At 37.9% G+C, this 15523-nt stretch overlaps 1 protein-coding gene across 1 annotated transcript in view; it reads left to right on the top strand.

Moving 5' to 3' along the window:
* LOC143895589 (proton-coupled amino acid transporter-like protein acs) overlaps positions 1-15523 on the top strand; it is a 231777-nt gene that overhangs the window by 196585 nt on the left and 19669 nt on the right. The window lies entirely within an intron of this gene.

The following is a 15523-nucleotide window of genomic DNA, read 5'->3' as shown; positions in this document are numbered from 1 at the left end:
TGCAGTTTTATTTTCGCGAAATTTACAAGTTCGATAGCTACGCGTGCGATATTTAATTTCAATATAGCGTACGTATCTTTGATCAACTGATGCGTGTCTTTATTTAATCGTCCGCTCGACTCGCGTAGTATCGCGCCAAGTTGCCGACATCTTGGAACATTATCGTCATTAAAGTAACGCGGTGAAGAACGCGGAAGAAATTGGGGCAATCGGCGTCGAGACTCTTATTTCAAATGTGCACGAATTATCTGTTAGAAAATTATCCCTATATAAGTATTACTAAATATAAAAATGTCATTTAAATATTAAATATTATATGTATATGTGAAATGTTTATACATGAAAATAATCAGTTTTTCTTTTGAATTTCAGACGGTGGTTTATATATATATATATATATATATATATATACGCAGTTGATTATAAAGAATAAATAAAAGGTACAGATCAAAATTTGGATGACTGTAGAACATTGTATGTAAAAACATGTGTAAAAACATCGCCAGATTATGGATCCAATTCGAGTAAGTATTAAATATTGAGGTTAATTATTAAATATTAAATGTTAAATTACTACGGAAAATTGGTTGCATTTGACAAATAAATAAGTTTAAGAAAAAAATTAACAAAACGTATTTTAGATTCAAATTTTATTAATTAATATATATAGTCATTAGCTGCGCAACATATATTTTAAAAATTCTTAATATTAAAAAGAAATTAAATTTCAGCACACACATATTCATTTAATTTCGTGAATTTGGAAATACTCCATCAAGAACCACGGTTTCTTTGTAGTAATCAACAAAACAAATTATTAAAGGACATGGCATATACACAAGTTTTTAAAGGCGGTTCAAGATTTTTGTATAAAGTAAGAATTACTTTATGTTATTAATGTTAAAAATATCGACGTTTGTATTTTTTGATAATAAATAACGTGGCTTTTATTACTATACTTTTCTAAACACTTGTGTAACTTCTGACGCACTGACTTGTGGTAAGCTAGAATTTATAAATACCAAACTAGAATTTATTTAACAATAGGATTATTGCAATTTTGTTAATAACTAGGAAGAAATAATACAATACTAATACATGTATGTATACTATGTATAGTAATTCGAGAATAGTAGATATATATTAAAAATCTTGACATGTGGGGGTATGTGCGAAATCCTGCCATAGATTTTCAGCTTTGTATCATAATACCTTATTTCGGTCAGTAGGAACTCCGAGGGTAACGTTACTTCCAACATTAATTGCAATATTCCCGTTAGATGGAGCAGTATAGCACAAACTAATCTGTGGACAGCTTCGTAGGGGTGATTAAGGGCCACCACACAATAAAAAATATAAGGAACAAGGAACAGATATTAGCGATTAGAACTAATTAAGGAATCAGAAGTAAAGCTGGTGTAGCATTGATACACAGCTTCCGATGGGTTAAAAACCTAATATTGCCCGTGTTATTTCCTATTTGTATTGTCCGTGTTTTTCATTGTGCATCTAGTTTTATTCCTGATTCCTTAGTCTTAATCGCTAATATCTGTTCCTTGTTCCTTATATTTTTCATTGTGCAAGGGTCTTAATTCATACAGTCATTTGGATATAGTGAACCCCTAGACCTGAGTATAATACGCTACTAACATTCGCATACATTTACACATATTTATATACATTTATACATATATACATGCTTTTATAAATAATAATGCAATAAACATTTGAGGAAACATGGAAAAGAGATACAACCTAATTTAAAAATAATAAAAAGGATAAGAATAAAAATTAAACCTGTATAATATGTTTGATATAAATAAAGCATAACGAAGTTAAAACATACTTTTTATTTATATCCCTTTTAATTGAAAAAAGAAGAATCCCCCAGAATAATACTCATAGTTTTTTGATAAATAAGATTTCTTAATTCTTATATACGCATGAGTACGCATACATATATGTAGGTATATGTATATGCATGCAATGGCATATCTATGTGTAAATAAGAAATATTTGTTTATCAAGAAACACTTATGAGTCTTTTTTATACTTAAAAAAAATACAGTATTAGTTATTAAAACAGAAAACTCAACTCACACACATAATGTATAATTCCATTCATTAATTATTATTGCGTTTATTCACTGCATATGATTTTTGCCAAAAAAATCTGTCTTAGCAATAAATATTATAAAAATTTATTTATTAAAATTCTCCGAAACAAGTTTCACAAAAATGTTACGAACAAATCATGGATGCTTTGATAAACTTGGAGTTGAACTCTTTTTAATAAAAATATTTACCGAATGCTCTAATTTGAGTAATAATGTAAGATATTCAAATCAAAAAGTTATTACAGATGGTAATTCTTCATATTTTTGTAAAAAAAGTTCAGTTTTAAATTCACCAAAGAATTTCTTTTGAATACTCCCTCTAAAATTATCTACCTTGTGTGTCTTAATTCGCTCAGAAAAGCTATATATATCCAACATCATCTAAGAGCATTTAACATTTTGAGAATAATATCTGAAGGGTTGCTTGCCAATTCAGGAAGCGTCGTGTAGCCCTTCGCGAACTAATCACTGGATAATAGAGGAATTTATATTCGTGCGGGGAGATTCCTCAGCAATGGCGGAACGTCAAGTTGTCACCGCCTCGATGTTTCCGCGACTTTAGCCACGGTCAAGTTAAGTTTCTTAATTAAGAAACCGTCCATCCCAAATGTCTTCGTCAACTGCGTGAGTCTCGCAGATTTAATCTAACGATGTGGCGGAAACGCGAAGGGATTTCGCATTAGATAAAAATTCTCATAAAAAAGAAGCGAAGACGTTAAAAGATGTTTAATAATCTTGAATTTATCAAAGTTACTTATCTTTAAAATCTTCGAAATACAATGTAACACCTTTATAGAAATTAATTAAATTGCAATTAGATATATTAATCAACGTATTATATATCAATATAAAAAATATAAGTATTTATCAATAGCAAATGAAAAAGTATCGCTGAGTAAATCAAACATTAAAAGTACGAATAGCACACACAACTCCCCCTCTCTCTCTGGAGATTTTCAATAAGTTTTAAATTTTATTCTTTAAGCAAAATTTTTAATTTAAGACATTATTGGTATAAACAAAAATAATATAATATGAAAGATCTAAAACTTGTAAAACGTTTTGCTAAATTTATAGTAAAAAGATACATTAATAGATATTTTATAAGCATCAAGAAAAACAAGTTTATAGAAATTTATTTTATGATCTTACTACTATTTTTATTTTATTTGTTTATATCGTTATTATTTATTTATATTTTATTTGTTAACGCATATCGTTTCCTTAGCTAAAAACATTTTCTTACATTGTCTCTGATTATAAATTTCCGTTTAATATGGAAATGGCTACCATTCGAGAGATGTGTGTTTCGACGAGCGACTTTGATAGGTTGACAATACCCAACACTACACTCACGTGTGCGAAACAATGGTAAAAAACGGGGATAAAGTGCGTGCGCGGGGAAAAGACACAACGCGGTGGATATTCGCGAGCCCAAAGAGCGTTTGCGGGATTCCCGCCACCCCGTTTTCGAGAGAGAGAGAGAGAGAGAGAGAGAGAGAGAGAGAGAGGGCGAGCGCTTCCGCCTGATCGCCCACATACATTTTCGTTAAAACGCGCGTGTTCCGTCCGTTTCATTAATTTTAATGCCCGCCGAGCCCGTTCTGTTCATTTCTGCGCAACATATGAATATACCGCCGCACCCTCTCTCGCGCGCGCATTTCCTAGCGTACGCACGTATGCTCTCTTTATCCCTGCGAGCGACACGCGTGTGGTAGCTGGTAGCGTGTGTGTAACTCCGTGTACTACTGCCTAGCTATAATATGTAATTCGGTATGTTTGTGCGTATGTGTTTTGTGTACGTGTGTACATGAGGCGTACGCGGGCTCGTAGCGCGGGCTCGCTCATGCGAACGCGCGGCCTCCTCCCCGCCCTCCCCCCGCGGGTTGGTTGATATTAATTAATAATCAGAAACAGATGCGGCCTCCGCTCGCGCCGCGCCGCGCTTTCTCTCTCTCTCTCTCTCTCTCTCTCTCTCTCTCTCTCTCTCTCTCTCTCTCTCTCTCTCTCTCTCTCTCTCTCTCTCTCTCTCTCCTCTCTGTACGCTTCGAAACGATAATTATTTAAGTGCCTCCTCTCCCGTTCTCTTTCTCTCTCTGTCAGTGCTCTGTCTCCCGGTGTTGAGCGCTTTCTTCGCCGTCGCGCCGAGCGCGGCGTGCTAATTAAAGAGCGTTTGCTGGCGAATTTTATGCGGATCTCTCCCCCCCCTTCTCTCTCTTTCTCATTCTCTCTTGTTATACACGGATCGCCATCGTCATCGTTGTTGTTATCTTCACCCCTCCCGCGAGATTCGTTTGCGCAGTTCGCGGAAACACCCCGGAGACCCGGTGCCACATTTTACGCTCAAAACACCAGTCGAAATGCCATAGGAAATACTAATATTTTCTTTTATTTCAACGTTTAATAAGTTTGCACTTGAAATTTCAATAAGTTTGCGAAGGAAATTTTTGGCTGTCATTATATATTTTTTAAAGTTTGTTTCAAGAATCGTACTGCGCCTTGAGAAAGTAGTGTATAGCTTCAATTTGGATTTAAAACTCGTCGTTTTCTTACAAATTTTTATAAAAAAATTAAAGTAAAACTGATAAAATGTATACAAATTCTTTTATTGTCAGTGTATTTATATATATTTTTCTCCAATTCTTGTTTATTCCTAAAAAAAAAACTAGATACACACACATTTAGGCCCAGTTTCACAAACGTCGGTTAACCTAAGATTAAAAGTTTAGCAAGACATAAAATATAAAATAGATGAAGAGCAGAGCATGAGTGATGTTTACTTTTAAAATAAGTGAAATATTCATTTGTTAGTAAAATCCTGTGTTACTGTTCGGTCAATAATATTTTCACCGATTCAGTTTAAGAGAGCACAAGACCTCTTCCCTATTATTCACGCGTGTCCGAGAAATCAATATCAAACTCGTCGATACGGGCGGAAAGATCGCCGCCGGAAGTTTTTCCGCGGACGCGCGTTAGAAACGCGGAAAATCGAGGGTGAGGAGGTCCCGTGGTGGCACGCTGGCAGCGGTGGTGGTGGGCCGAAGGAAGAGAGAGAGAGAGAGAGAGAGAGAGAGAGAGAGAGAGGAAGGAGCGGGATCGACGTTCCCGGATGGCGCTTAGCCAGCGACGCTCCCAGCAGTGTCTACCTTAATATCCGCCACTAACATTATTTCATAAAAGTATTACTATAAATCCAAACTCGCGTTATTTAAGCACCGTGCCTCCGCGCGAGCGAGTAGAGAGAACAGAGACGGAGGGGGCTCGCCTTACTCGCTCTCGCAGGATCTCACCAGAAACCACCTCCGCCATGTCTCCCCGTTCTGCCCCTGGCCGCCACCCCATCCCTTCGCTGAGTTCGCCTTACATTATACCGGGCGAAGGAGCGCGGCAGGCAAGTTTTGCCATCCTCTTTTCCCTCCGCCACATTAGAGATATATTATGCAGATAGTGGAGGCGCCGCCGTCGGCCGAGACGAAGCGATCCCGAAGAAGGGGACAGTGCGGGGGACTGCGGAAATTTAAAACTTTATTTACCCTACGCGCCGAACGACTTTTCGCCACCCTCGGTTCTCCTTCCTCCCCCTCTCCTCTCTGCCTCTCTCGCCAGTGTCCACCCACCGGATGTATACACAGAATCTGCACTCGTTACTTGGTGCTTATTTATTTATTCGTACGCGGATGGGATAGCCGGCGCGAAAAACGTTGGAAAGATGGTAGAAGCTATTCCCGCGAACTTCCTCCGCGTCGCGTCGCGTCGTAGCGAGACGATCGAGAGGCTAGATCTCTATTGGTAATGCGCATTTATTCGCATAAATATTAAAGATAGTATGTGGTAGAGGTAGGTATACGCGTTTATCCGGAAGATAAACATCGTTTCAGAAGAAAGCCGGGTGAGAAACTTTTAAAATTAACTTTAAATTACGTACATTATTTCGATTATCGCATCTGCTCATATTTCACCTTTATTCTACCCCAGGTTCATTAAACGCGAAATTCTAGTCTGAGATTAATTAATCCAGAATGTCGGTGTGAGTCAGTCCCCGTCCCCGTTGTGAAATGGATTTCAATTCATATATATATATATGTATATATATATATATATATATATATATACCCATTTAATACTATTATATAAATAATTATATTAGAACGCAAGCAAAACTGATTTTAATAACAAAACTTTGACTTGTCAAACCAAAAGGTTGATAATATTAGTGATAATAATGGTGATACAAGTTCTTTATTCAGAATATTGCAAATTTTTCCTATTGAATATGATGTAGTACGCATGAACGTTATGCTATTGTAAACGTGCAATGCAAGTTCAAGTGCCGCTTTCTTTCATTAGAAACAACATTGCATTTACGCATTTATAACTTGTATATTTATGTATCGCGTATTATTTTTGCTATCGTCATTTTTTCTATTTTTCGCAGTTTTCACACTTTCGAACGAGTTATTATATCAATTCTTCAATCCCATGCCCTCGCAAGCACCGCGAGAGGATTCGATTTACGCGAGAATCCGAAGTCGAGACGCGGCGAATTCGGTAAAAATCCGAGAAAACCGTTTCCGGTTCCGGCTCTTTGAACTTACTCGTTCGGGACCGGTACTTACACCCTTCGTCGAAGGCGACACTTCGCCGTGATTGCGTGCGACGGAGGGTAAAGAAAGAGAGAGAAAGCTAGAGAGGAAGAAAAAAGGAAAACTCGACCGCCCTCTTTTAAACTCCCGGCCGTCTCCGAAATGAACGCGGAGGCGACGAACGGTGCATGGAGGGAACGAAGGCGTAAACCGACGGCGACGGTCGGCTGATTAGTCGCGAGACTTTGCCCGTTTTCACGATTTTCTCGACTCGATTCCGACGATTCCGACTCGCGCCGCCGATTCACGGAAGATCCTTAGCGTCGATGAAGAAGGTGCGACGGGGGACGAGTTTTTCTCCATCTCTGGCGACGCTCATTCCGCGATTCTTTCTCTCTCAAGCAAAAGATGAAAAAAAAGATTCCAGACCGACGCCGACGAGGTAAAAATAAGTAAACGGCGCGAAACAAGAAGCAAAAATCTCGAGGCGATCGGTTTAAATCAAAATTGAAATAAATCAGTTTAACTGTAAAATCGGCATAATTTTGTTCAACTTTTAATACTAGAGAAATGAATTGTACTTGGAGAATAATTGATCACAAATTGATGAAATCAAATAGAATAATTGAGATTATTAGAAAAATAAATAATATAAAACTTTCTTAACAATGGGATTATCTAAGTTGTAAAAAATCGAAATACTTTATAAATGGCTAATATTTGTATGCAATATTCCTACATAAAGTGTTTCAAATAATAAGCTGTTTAAAATTAAAGCATTTAAAAATATTTATCTAATATATATAATTTAATATATATATATATATATATAAATTATCATTTAATATGCAATGATTCTTTTTAGAGACACTTGAAGAATATTATATATTTGATAATTCATTACCTTATCCACATACTACTTAAAATGTTGCGTCCACATAAAAAATTTTTTCGATCATTTAATCGTAAAAAAGAATAAAAAAGTAATTAGCGTAAAATACACTTTTCCATCTGTAAGATCAAAAATTAAATTTACGAAAAATACATAATTTTTACATTCTGTTTTGAATCCAAACGACACGAAACATTCAATACGCGCTTCCAGAATTGTTTGAGGCAAAATATTCTGTATATAAAGTGTTATTTTCTTTCGGCGATAAAGTATTCTTTAAAAATGCACAATTTCAGGCGCCGCTGGCCGACGCTCATTAATTTTTCGCTCTCGTCCTAAGCTCATCTCGCACACGCGTTAAGACTCGTTAGGACCTTGAGCGCCCAACGAGGCGAACTCGCGCGAACGGAAATCGCTCGCTCGCGCGAACAACCCCATAAATATTGTAGCGACGCGAGCCGCAGGGGAGTTTTCTGACTCGTTGGCGCTAATGCGGAGCTGCACTCGCCCGCCTCTGAAGCGCGCACTGAAGGTCTGCCCTTTGCCCATTTTTGAAAACCCCACGAAACCGGGGCTAAATATAAGTTTTACGCGGTCCCCTCTGTGCGTAAATGACATTGACAATTTGCTAACGAACAAAGTTTTAACCTTAATAGCACCAATTTATCGTCCGAAAATTTAGGACGTGTAACAATATAATACATTTAATTAGAATATAAATAAAAATTATTATATACAATTTTTATATATTGTCAATTATGAATATTTACTACATGTATACATATATTACACGAATGAGAGATGCACATACAATAATAAAAAAATTAAAAATAAATTAAAATGGAATTGCGTATTTGTTTGATGTTTTGTAAAATATGTTTTAAATTATAGATTAATGCTATTATAAGAGGGTTATAATTGACGTTATTATAATTGAACTACACTGTTCACTAAAGTTTACACTGTTTACAGTTATATATTATAGTGACGCGATCAGATTTTAGAAGTCTTATATCGAAAATTACTCTTGCATTACGCGTATTTAGGCCATCTGCGGGAAAAAGTTAATCAAATTGATTGATTACTTGTAGCAGATCGATACAACTTTCTGGCTGGTCGGCTGCTACGTCGTGTCTCGTTGCATCGGATTGCATCGTCGGCACTCGAGAGCGAGACAAAGTGCACGAGCGGATGTATCTCGAATCATCAACGAAGCGAATCCGCTCGTCGGTTTGCAAACCCGTAAATATTGTAGTAGTGAAACCGCGGGTGGTCGAATCGGGGAGGAAGGAGAAAGAGAAAAAAGTATAACGAAAGAGAGAGAAAGAGAAAGTCTTTCGCGGCGAAAATGCGCGAAGGGTGGCAGGACGTGAGTGGGACAAAGTTTTTTTTTTTGATTGACTGTCGTCTCGGAGCGGCGGCGTTAATACGTGCCTTCTTGCCCCTCTGAAGTGGTCCGTGCGATATGGCGGAAGAATCGATTGCACACGAAGAGAGACCCGGAGAAGAAACGCTTAAACCTCCTCCAGTCACCTCGTCCGGTTTTGAGCAAAGCTTTCTCTCTCTCGCATTTTCTCCCTCCCCTCTCTCTCTCTCTCTCTCTCTCTCTCTCTCTCTTTCTGTCTTTCTGTTAGCTCGCTCGCTTTTTCGTTCTCTCTTCCGGAAGTAAACCGTGCCGTTATTAGTTCCGCATTTTTTGCCGACTGACCATTGTAATGGTCAATAAAGCGTGCATCGGTTTCAAATACGCATCAGAGCAGCATTTTCTTCCGGATTTGACAGCGCCGCCGTAATTGCTTACTTTGGGTGTTTATCGAGGTATAATGAGAAAATGAAGATGTTAATATGGTAAATTAAATAATGTATCGATATTCTCTCTTTGCTTTATATATTATATCGATATTCAACGTTAGATATTTTATTTAAAAGTACTAGAAAACGAAATTTTTGCAACAACTCATTAAAATCAGTGCAACTGAAAAAAATATAAATTATAAAATTCTTCATTTTTAGCATTTTAAATGTGATATTTTTTATGCTACTCACAGAATATTGAGATATCTTAAATATTAATCCTTATGCCAGTAATAAGCGATAAATAATGAAATGTTTAAGTAATACTTATTAATAAAATTATTAATAAAATTACGATAAATTGCGTATTTCGTACAAATGCTATACACATATATGTATATAAGTAGATTACAGTAAATGTCGCAAGAGGAAAATATACTGTGGATTAAGATTATTCGATCGAGTGCATGATTTTTTTCTGGCAATCGGAGGAGGACCACGGTAAATCCGAACACCGAGGTTGCTCGGTCAGAAGAGCAAATATACGAGAATGGTGGGAAGGAATGGACAACATTCAGGTGTTCGCCACGACCTTTCCACCAAGAGATATTTCAGGATGAATAGATCGCTTCCGATCAACTTCGATGTATGCATATACGGGATGTATCAAAATTCGCGGACTTCTCATCGCTCGAAGAGAGCTAGTTAAATAAAATTTTTACATTCCCATCTTAATTTTTTATGTCAAATACAAACCTTAAGTTAAATTATTTTTGAGTATTTATCTAAAATTTAACTAATTGTAAGAGGAAGAGAGGAAGAAAGAGACATGTAACAAAGATAATTATCAACATCAAGTTTTATTGTCTATGTCTATGCTGTTAAAATTCAATCTATTACTACATTTGAAAAATTGTCTTTCTTAAAGAATTTTGTAGCAATATTAAAGTAATAATTATTTCTTTTTATTCGTTTATAGTTTCTTTCCATAAAATAAGGGTATATAAATAAAAAGATGTATAAAAGTAGGTGTAATTCTTGATTCACGCTGTATATGCATTCTCCTACATTCTTCTTTATTTTTCTTTTCTCGGACACCGTCATAGCTGCGTTTGAAATGCGATAAAATCGCATAGTGAGATTCGGAAATTTTAAGAATGGCTGCAAGTGTATTATCATCGTAAAATTGATAATATTGATAATATATTCGTAATACTTTATAAACTACATGTCTGTACAAAACATTATTAAATATTTTTAACAATTTTTAATAATTATTGATTTCTTAAATTAGAAGAATTTTATTATATTAGGCGCAGTATTAATTTCACAATTCTATATTATTTATTATTAAACATTTTTGTAATTTAACTTTGCATAACAATTGTTCAATGAAAGTAAGGCTCTTTGAAATTAACTAAAGTCTGTTTTATTGATTAAAAATTGAAACTTATTAATTTATATTTATAAAAATTTTCTATGTTTCCTTGCCTCGCGGTGAATCGAGATAAGACTAATTCGTGATTTTGTCTAATTTTATGATTTCTTTCTCGAAAGAATTGTTATATTGAGATTGGAAGCTGTGAACACATCACATAACTCTGGCTACACGTTCGCGCGTTTCTGGCCGCTTCCCGGTCGGGAAGAATACTTAGGTAGCTATTATGTCGAATTTAGTATTGTGATTGTGTAACCGATGTGACTCCATTATAAAATACGTTCGCTCGCGTGAGCGCCGCATTATGTCTCCGAAATGGCATTCGGTTATAATCGTCCGCTCCCTTATTCATCCCTCTCTTCTTTTCTATTCCCGTCCTGTTTCTCTCATTGGCGGTGTGTGCCAACATTTGGCGTTTCGTCGAAAAGGAGGGACGAGCGAGAGAGAGAGATATATATGAAAAATTATGTACCGGTTTTACGCAACAGAAGGCGCACGACCGTAAATGCGTTTCATTAAAGCTCAAGTACAATGAGTACAATCATACATCTCGATGATAATATTTCGAGTCCTTCGAGCGGAATTTGAGAATATTCTCTTTTGATATTACAGCAATGAATAAATAGTTCTTGCCGTTAAACAGTTGATTTTATAGTATCAATGTTTAAAATTTAAGAAAACTCAATCAAATTATAAAATTTCAGTTCCGCATATATAGGTACTGTAAATCCAAGTGTGTTATTTCCACAGTAAATGTCTAAAAATGACAGATTTGACTGAAGCTCGTTTTACATGTTTTGTTGCGTGTTCAATTAACACGTTTAATCGTATTGAATTAAAAGTTCAACCGTGTTAAACGACGTGATTCAAAACAGCAAGAAATGAGTAAAAAGAGCTTCAGTTAAAATGACACACTTGAATTTATTTATTGCCCTTTTTAATATCTATTTATACGGCAGTCTAGATGAGGAACGAGTATCAAAACCGACGAAGAGACAAACGGAAGAGATAAAAGCAGAAAGATGTAGCAGAAGAGGTCAAAATTTATTCTCCAGGTTTTTTATAATCAAAGATCTTGGCGCGTACAATCGATGTTAACGAAGCAAGTTCGTTGAACACGCGAGATCAGAACAAACTCGGAAGTTGGCGATTCGGTTCCACCGATGTGGTCATGATTTTCGAAAAACATATTTCGCTCAACCGAGACGACTCTTTGGTAAGAAGCGGATAGGGGAGATAAAGAAAAAAAGGGTGAAGGAGGTAAGGAGCAGGAAGGGCGGGAGGAACGAAAGCGAGCCAACATCACCACCACTACCACCACCATCACCGACCGACGGCGCGGCGGCGGTACGATATTCCGGTGGCTTCCGCCCCATCGCCGACGCTCGCCGTCATACAATTTATTGGTAAACTTTGCTAGCTTGTTAGAGGGTTACGTGCGCTGGGATAAGAAATATCCAGAGTGGTATGTCCGCCCTCCTCCCCTTACCATCCTCGTCCCCTCGCACCCTCCTCGTCCCGTTCGCTCCGGTACCGTCGCCGTCGCCGTTGCCGCTGCCTTCGTGTTATCACCATTCTTCGCCTGTACACCAGCACCAGCAGTATTGCCGGCACCAGCACGAACATCAGCACCAGCGGCAGCGGCAGCGGCAGCGGCAGCGGCAGCGCCGACCCCCTCGGCTATAGGGTTAGAATACCAGGGTTGCCTCCATCGTGCCACTGGTCTGCACCACTGCCTTCGACGCTCTGCCAACCACCACCAGCAGCCAACCTCTGCCACACTCGCTCTCTCCCTACACCCCCCTTCGTCCTTCGCCAGCTGCCTCCCCTCTCCTCTCTCTCCACCCCGGGGGGCAGACTCCGCCGAGAATATGAATATCATACGTTGCCTCCGGATTCGCCGTTCCGCCTTCCCACGTACTCGCGTCTCGAACGGCAAGCGCGGGGCACGTCGAAACGCGCGGGAATGAGCGAGCGAACGAACTCGCGGATTAAGTCTCGGGTAAGTTGGGGTCAAAGATCTCCAGCCCGAAATTTCGGGTCTCCCAACCTCGCACTTCTCGCGCAGGCGGAGCGCCGCATCTTCGCCGTAACGATACCTCGCTTCGGATATACCGCGCTGCATGCCTGTCCCTATTCTCTCTCTTTAAACTTTGAAGATATGGAGCTGACTCGAGAGACTCGTATCCAAAGTATCATTTACCAAGAGTTACACTGGATCAAAGTTGCATTTAGTTAGACGCAGGAGTAGGGATGTAGAAAAGAAATTACGTAGAGCGCGATAAAAGATTAAATTAGCAACGCGTATAATACAAAGGTTATAAATAAAGTCGAATAGCAACCCTGTTATAAGATGTATTTGATAACTCTAATAATATTACTATTGACCTAATATTACTACTCTATGCCAGTTGCATTTTTTGTACATTTACACAAGGCGACATAGCCCATTCTATCAAGTGATTTTGTGTGGAGAAATCATCAAATAGGTACAACGTCTGTATATGCAACGCTTTAAAGTACATTCACAAGACTAGAATAGGTCCGAAATAGACCAGGCAACGCCTGGATCGAGATCCAGATTGTAAAAGATATAAAACGTATTTTCCACTTTCTTCCTCGCAGGTGCGATAAGTTTTCATGGATAATCAGAAGCTACGTACGTTAATCGTCGACGTACACAAGGCTTTCATTATTTCATTAACAGCTGCAATGCGCGGCAGTTAAAACGCTCGGGAGAATATAGAAACGAAACGCAGATTCGCGCGCGGCATATGGAGATGTGCATGCACGCTCTTCCGAAAAGAGGCTCAGTGTCAGAAATCCACATTCGCGAGTTTTCCTCTGCCAGCAGCGTTGTCTGTGCACGCCTCTGTGTACTTGTACACCCTACTTGGCGTTTGTGTGTATACCGGGACGAATCTCGATGAGCCGACGAGGATGAGGGAACCAGAGAGAAAAGGAGAAGAGAAACGGTGCCGGGGACAACAATCATAACAATCTAGTTAAACGTTATAAGGATATCTCGCGCTAAGAGGCGTGCCAAGCGTTGCATAAAATCAAATTGTACGCCGAGCCGAGAAGTTATTGTCGTTTCTCATCCCTCCTTTCCCCTTTAAGTCCCTCGCCCCGTCCCCATCCAACTTGTGCCGTCGCCGAAAATTTACCCGAGGATCCTCCACCTCCATCTCCACCTCCGAAGTTTCCCCCCACGCCTCTTCCGCAACCTTCTTTCGAGTCTTTACCGGCACGGCGGGCACATTCGCCCCCGTGAATCTCTCCACCCTCGACAAACGCAATTTTTTGCGCTCCGCATTTGTCAAGGATCTTGAATAAATTCCGAGGAAATGTGTTCGCCGCGTGGTTCTGCCGGTTATTTGAGTTATCTTATATGATTAAGATAAGAGTGACGAAAACGAGCAATACGTGCTGTTTTTGTGACATAATATTCACTGGAAAATTAATAAAAATTCTAATGCTTGGTACATATGACGAGACGAAAGCAATTTGTAGGAATTGTTTTTATATAGAGAGTATTATATGATTTGCTATTCCGTATATAATTGCAAGAACGCCGAAAATACTGTTCTGCGTGTAGGGAAACTACGAATGATTATTAAACCCACGGACTTCGCGGAACGTGGGTGGAATTAGTCTGCGCGGGAGAATTCGTAATAGGGTTTTCGTTGCCGTCAACAATATCGGATAATTATGCCTTTGTCGGGTGATCCTCGAAATAGAGTAATGGAGAACCGGCGAAATCGGCTTGAGGGGGTTAAATTGAAATTGAAATCACTCGAAATTACTTGCAACCTCGTCGGCGATGGCAAGAGCTGTCGTTGCCGACGATATTCTGTCCCGAAAATCGAATATTGCACTCTCAACCCGCTTAATAACTCCACATATTGCACGCCTGTAAAAAATTTTACGTAAATTGAAAAATGAAACAGGTGACTAACTGTCCCGCATTAAAATTGCATATTTTCCAAATTATCTTATAACGAGACAAAGTCTTCTCTCACTGTACTAAATTTTCTCTTGCACTTCAAGAATTCAATATATCATATGTCTTATATAAATGCAGTCATATATTTTGTGATCTCGCGAATAATTAAAAAAATCTTTTTAATTTATTTTTAAAGTTTGTGTGTATAATAGATTATTAATTATATTACACACACACACTTGTATATACATATATAAAGTACAGTTTTATATACATATGTAACTGTGTATTTTTTTGTCAAAATATATTTTAAAACAAAAATTTAAAATATACTTTTTTTTTATTAAAATACAATATTTTATTAAACCAAGTCAAGAGCTTAAATTCGCAGTGAATAACACAAATAATTTTTGCTCGACCTAACTGGCCACATTTATTAATTATAATAATCACGACGTTTCAATTATTGGTTTTGGTCCTTCTTCTTAAGTGTTAAATCTATAAATCACGTATTCAATAAGCAAAAACTATGTGTGCATTGTAACTTATAATACCAAACCAGATTTTGTTTTATAATTTTGAGAAAGCATCACAGTGAGACATGGTTCTTTTTTACCTTTTGTATGACACACGAAATATTCTTGATTTTTTACTTGTTTTGGCGCAACGTCATGGAATGTTTTTAAAATACATTACTGATTTGACTCTATGACTGAATAAGGTATTTTTCATAAAAATTGTCACTTTATTGTT

The sequence above is a fragment of the Temnothorax americanus genome, unplaced genomic scaffold, assembly GCF_048541705.1.
Source record: "Temnothorax americanus isolate GAGA-0224 unplaced genomic scaffold, ASM4854170v1 Scaffold16, whole genome shotgun sequence".
NCBI lineage: Eukaryota > Metazoa > Arthropoda > Insecta > Hymenoptera > Formicidae > Temnothorax > Temnothorax americanus.
The sequence above is the reverse complement of the archived record's forward strand: the minus strand, read 5'-3'. Positions and strand labels throughout refer to the sequence as shown.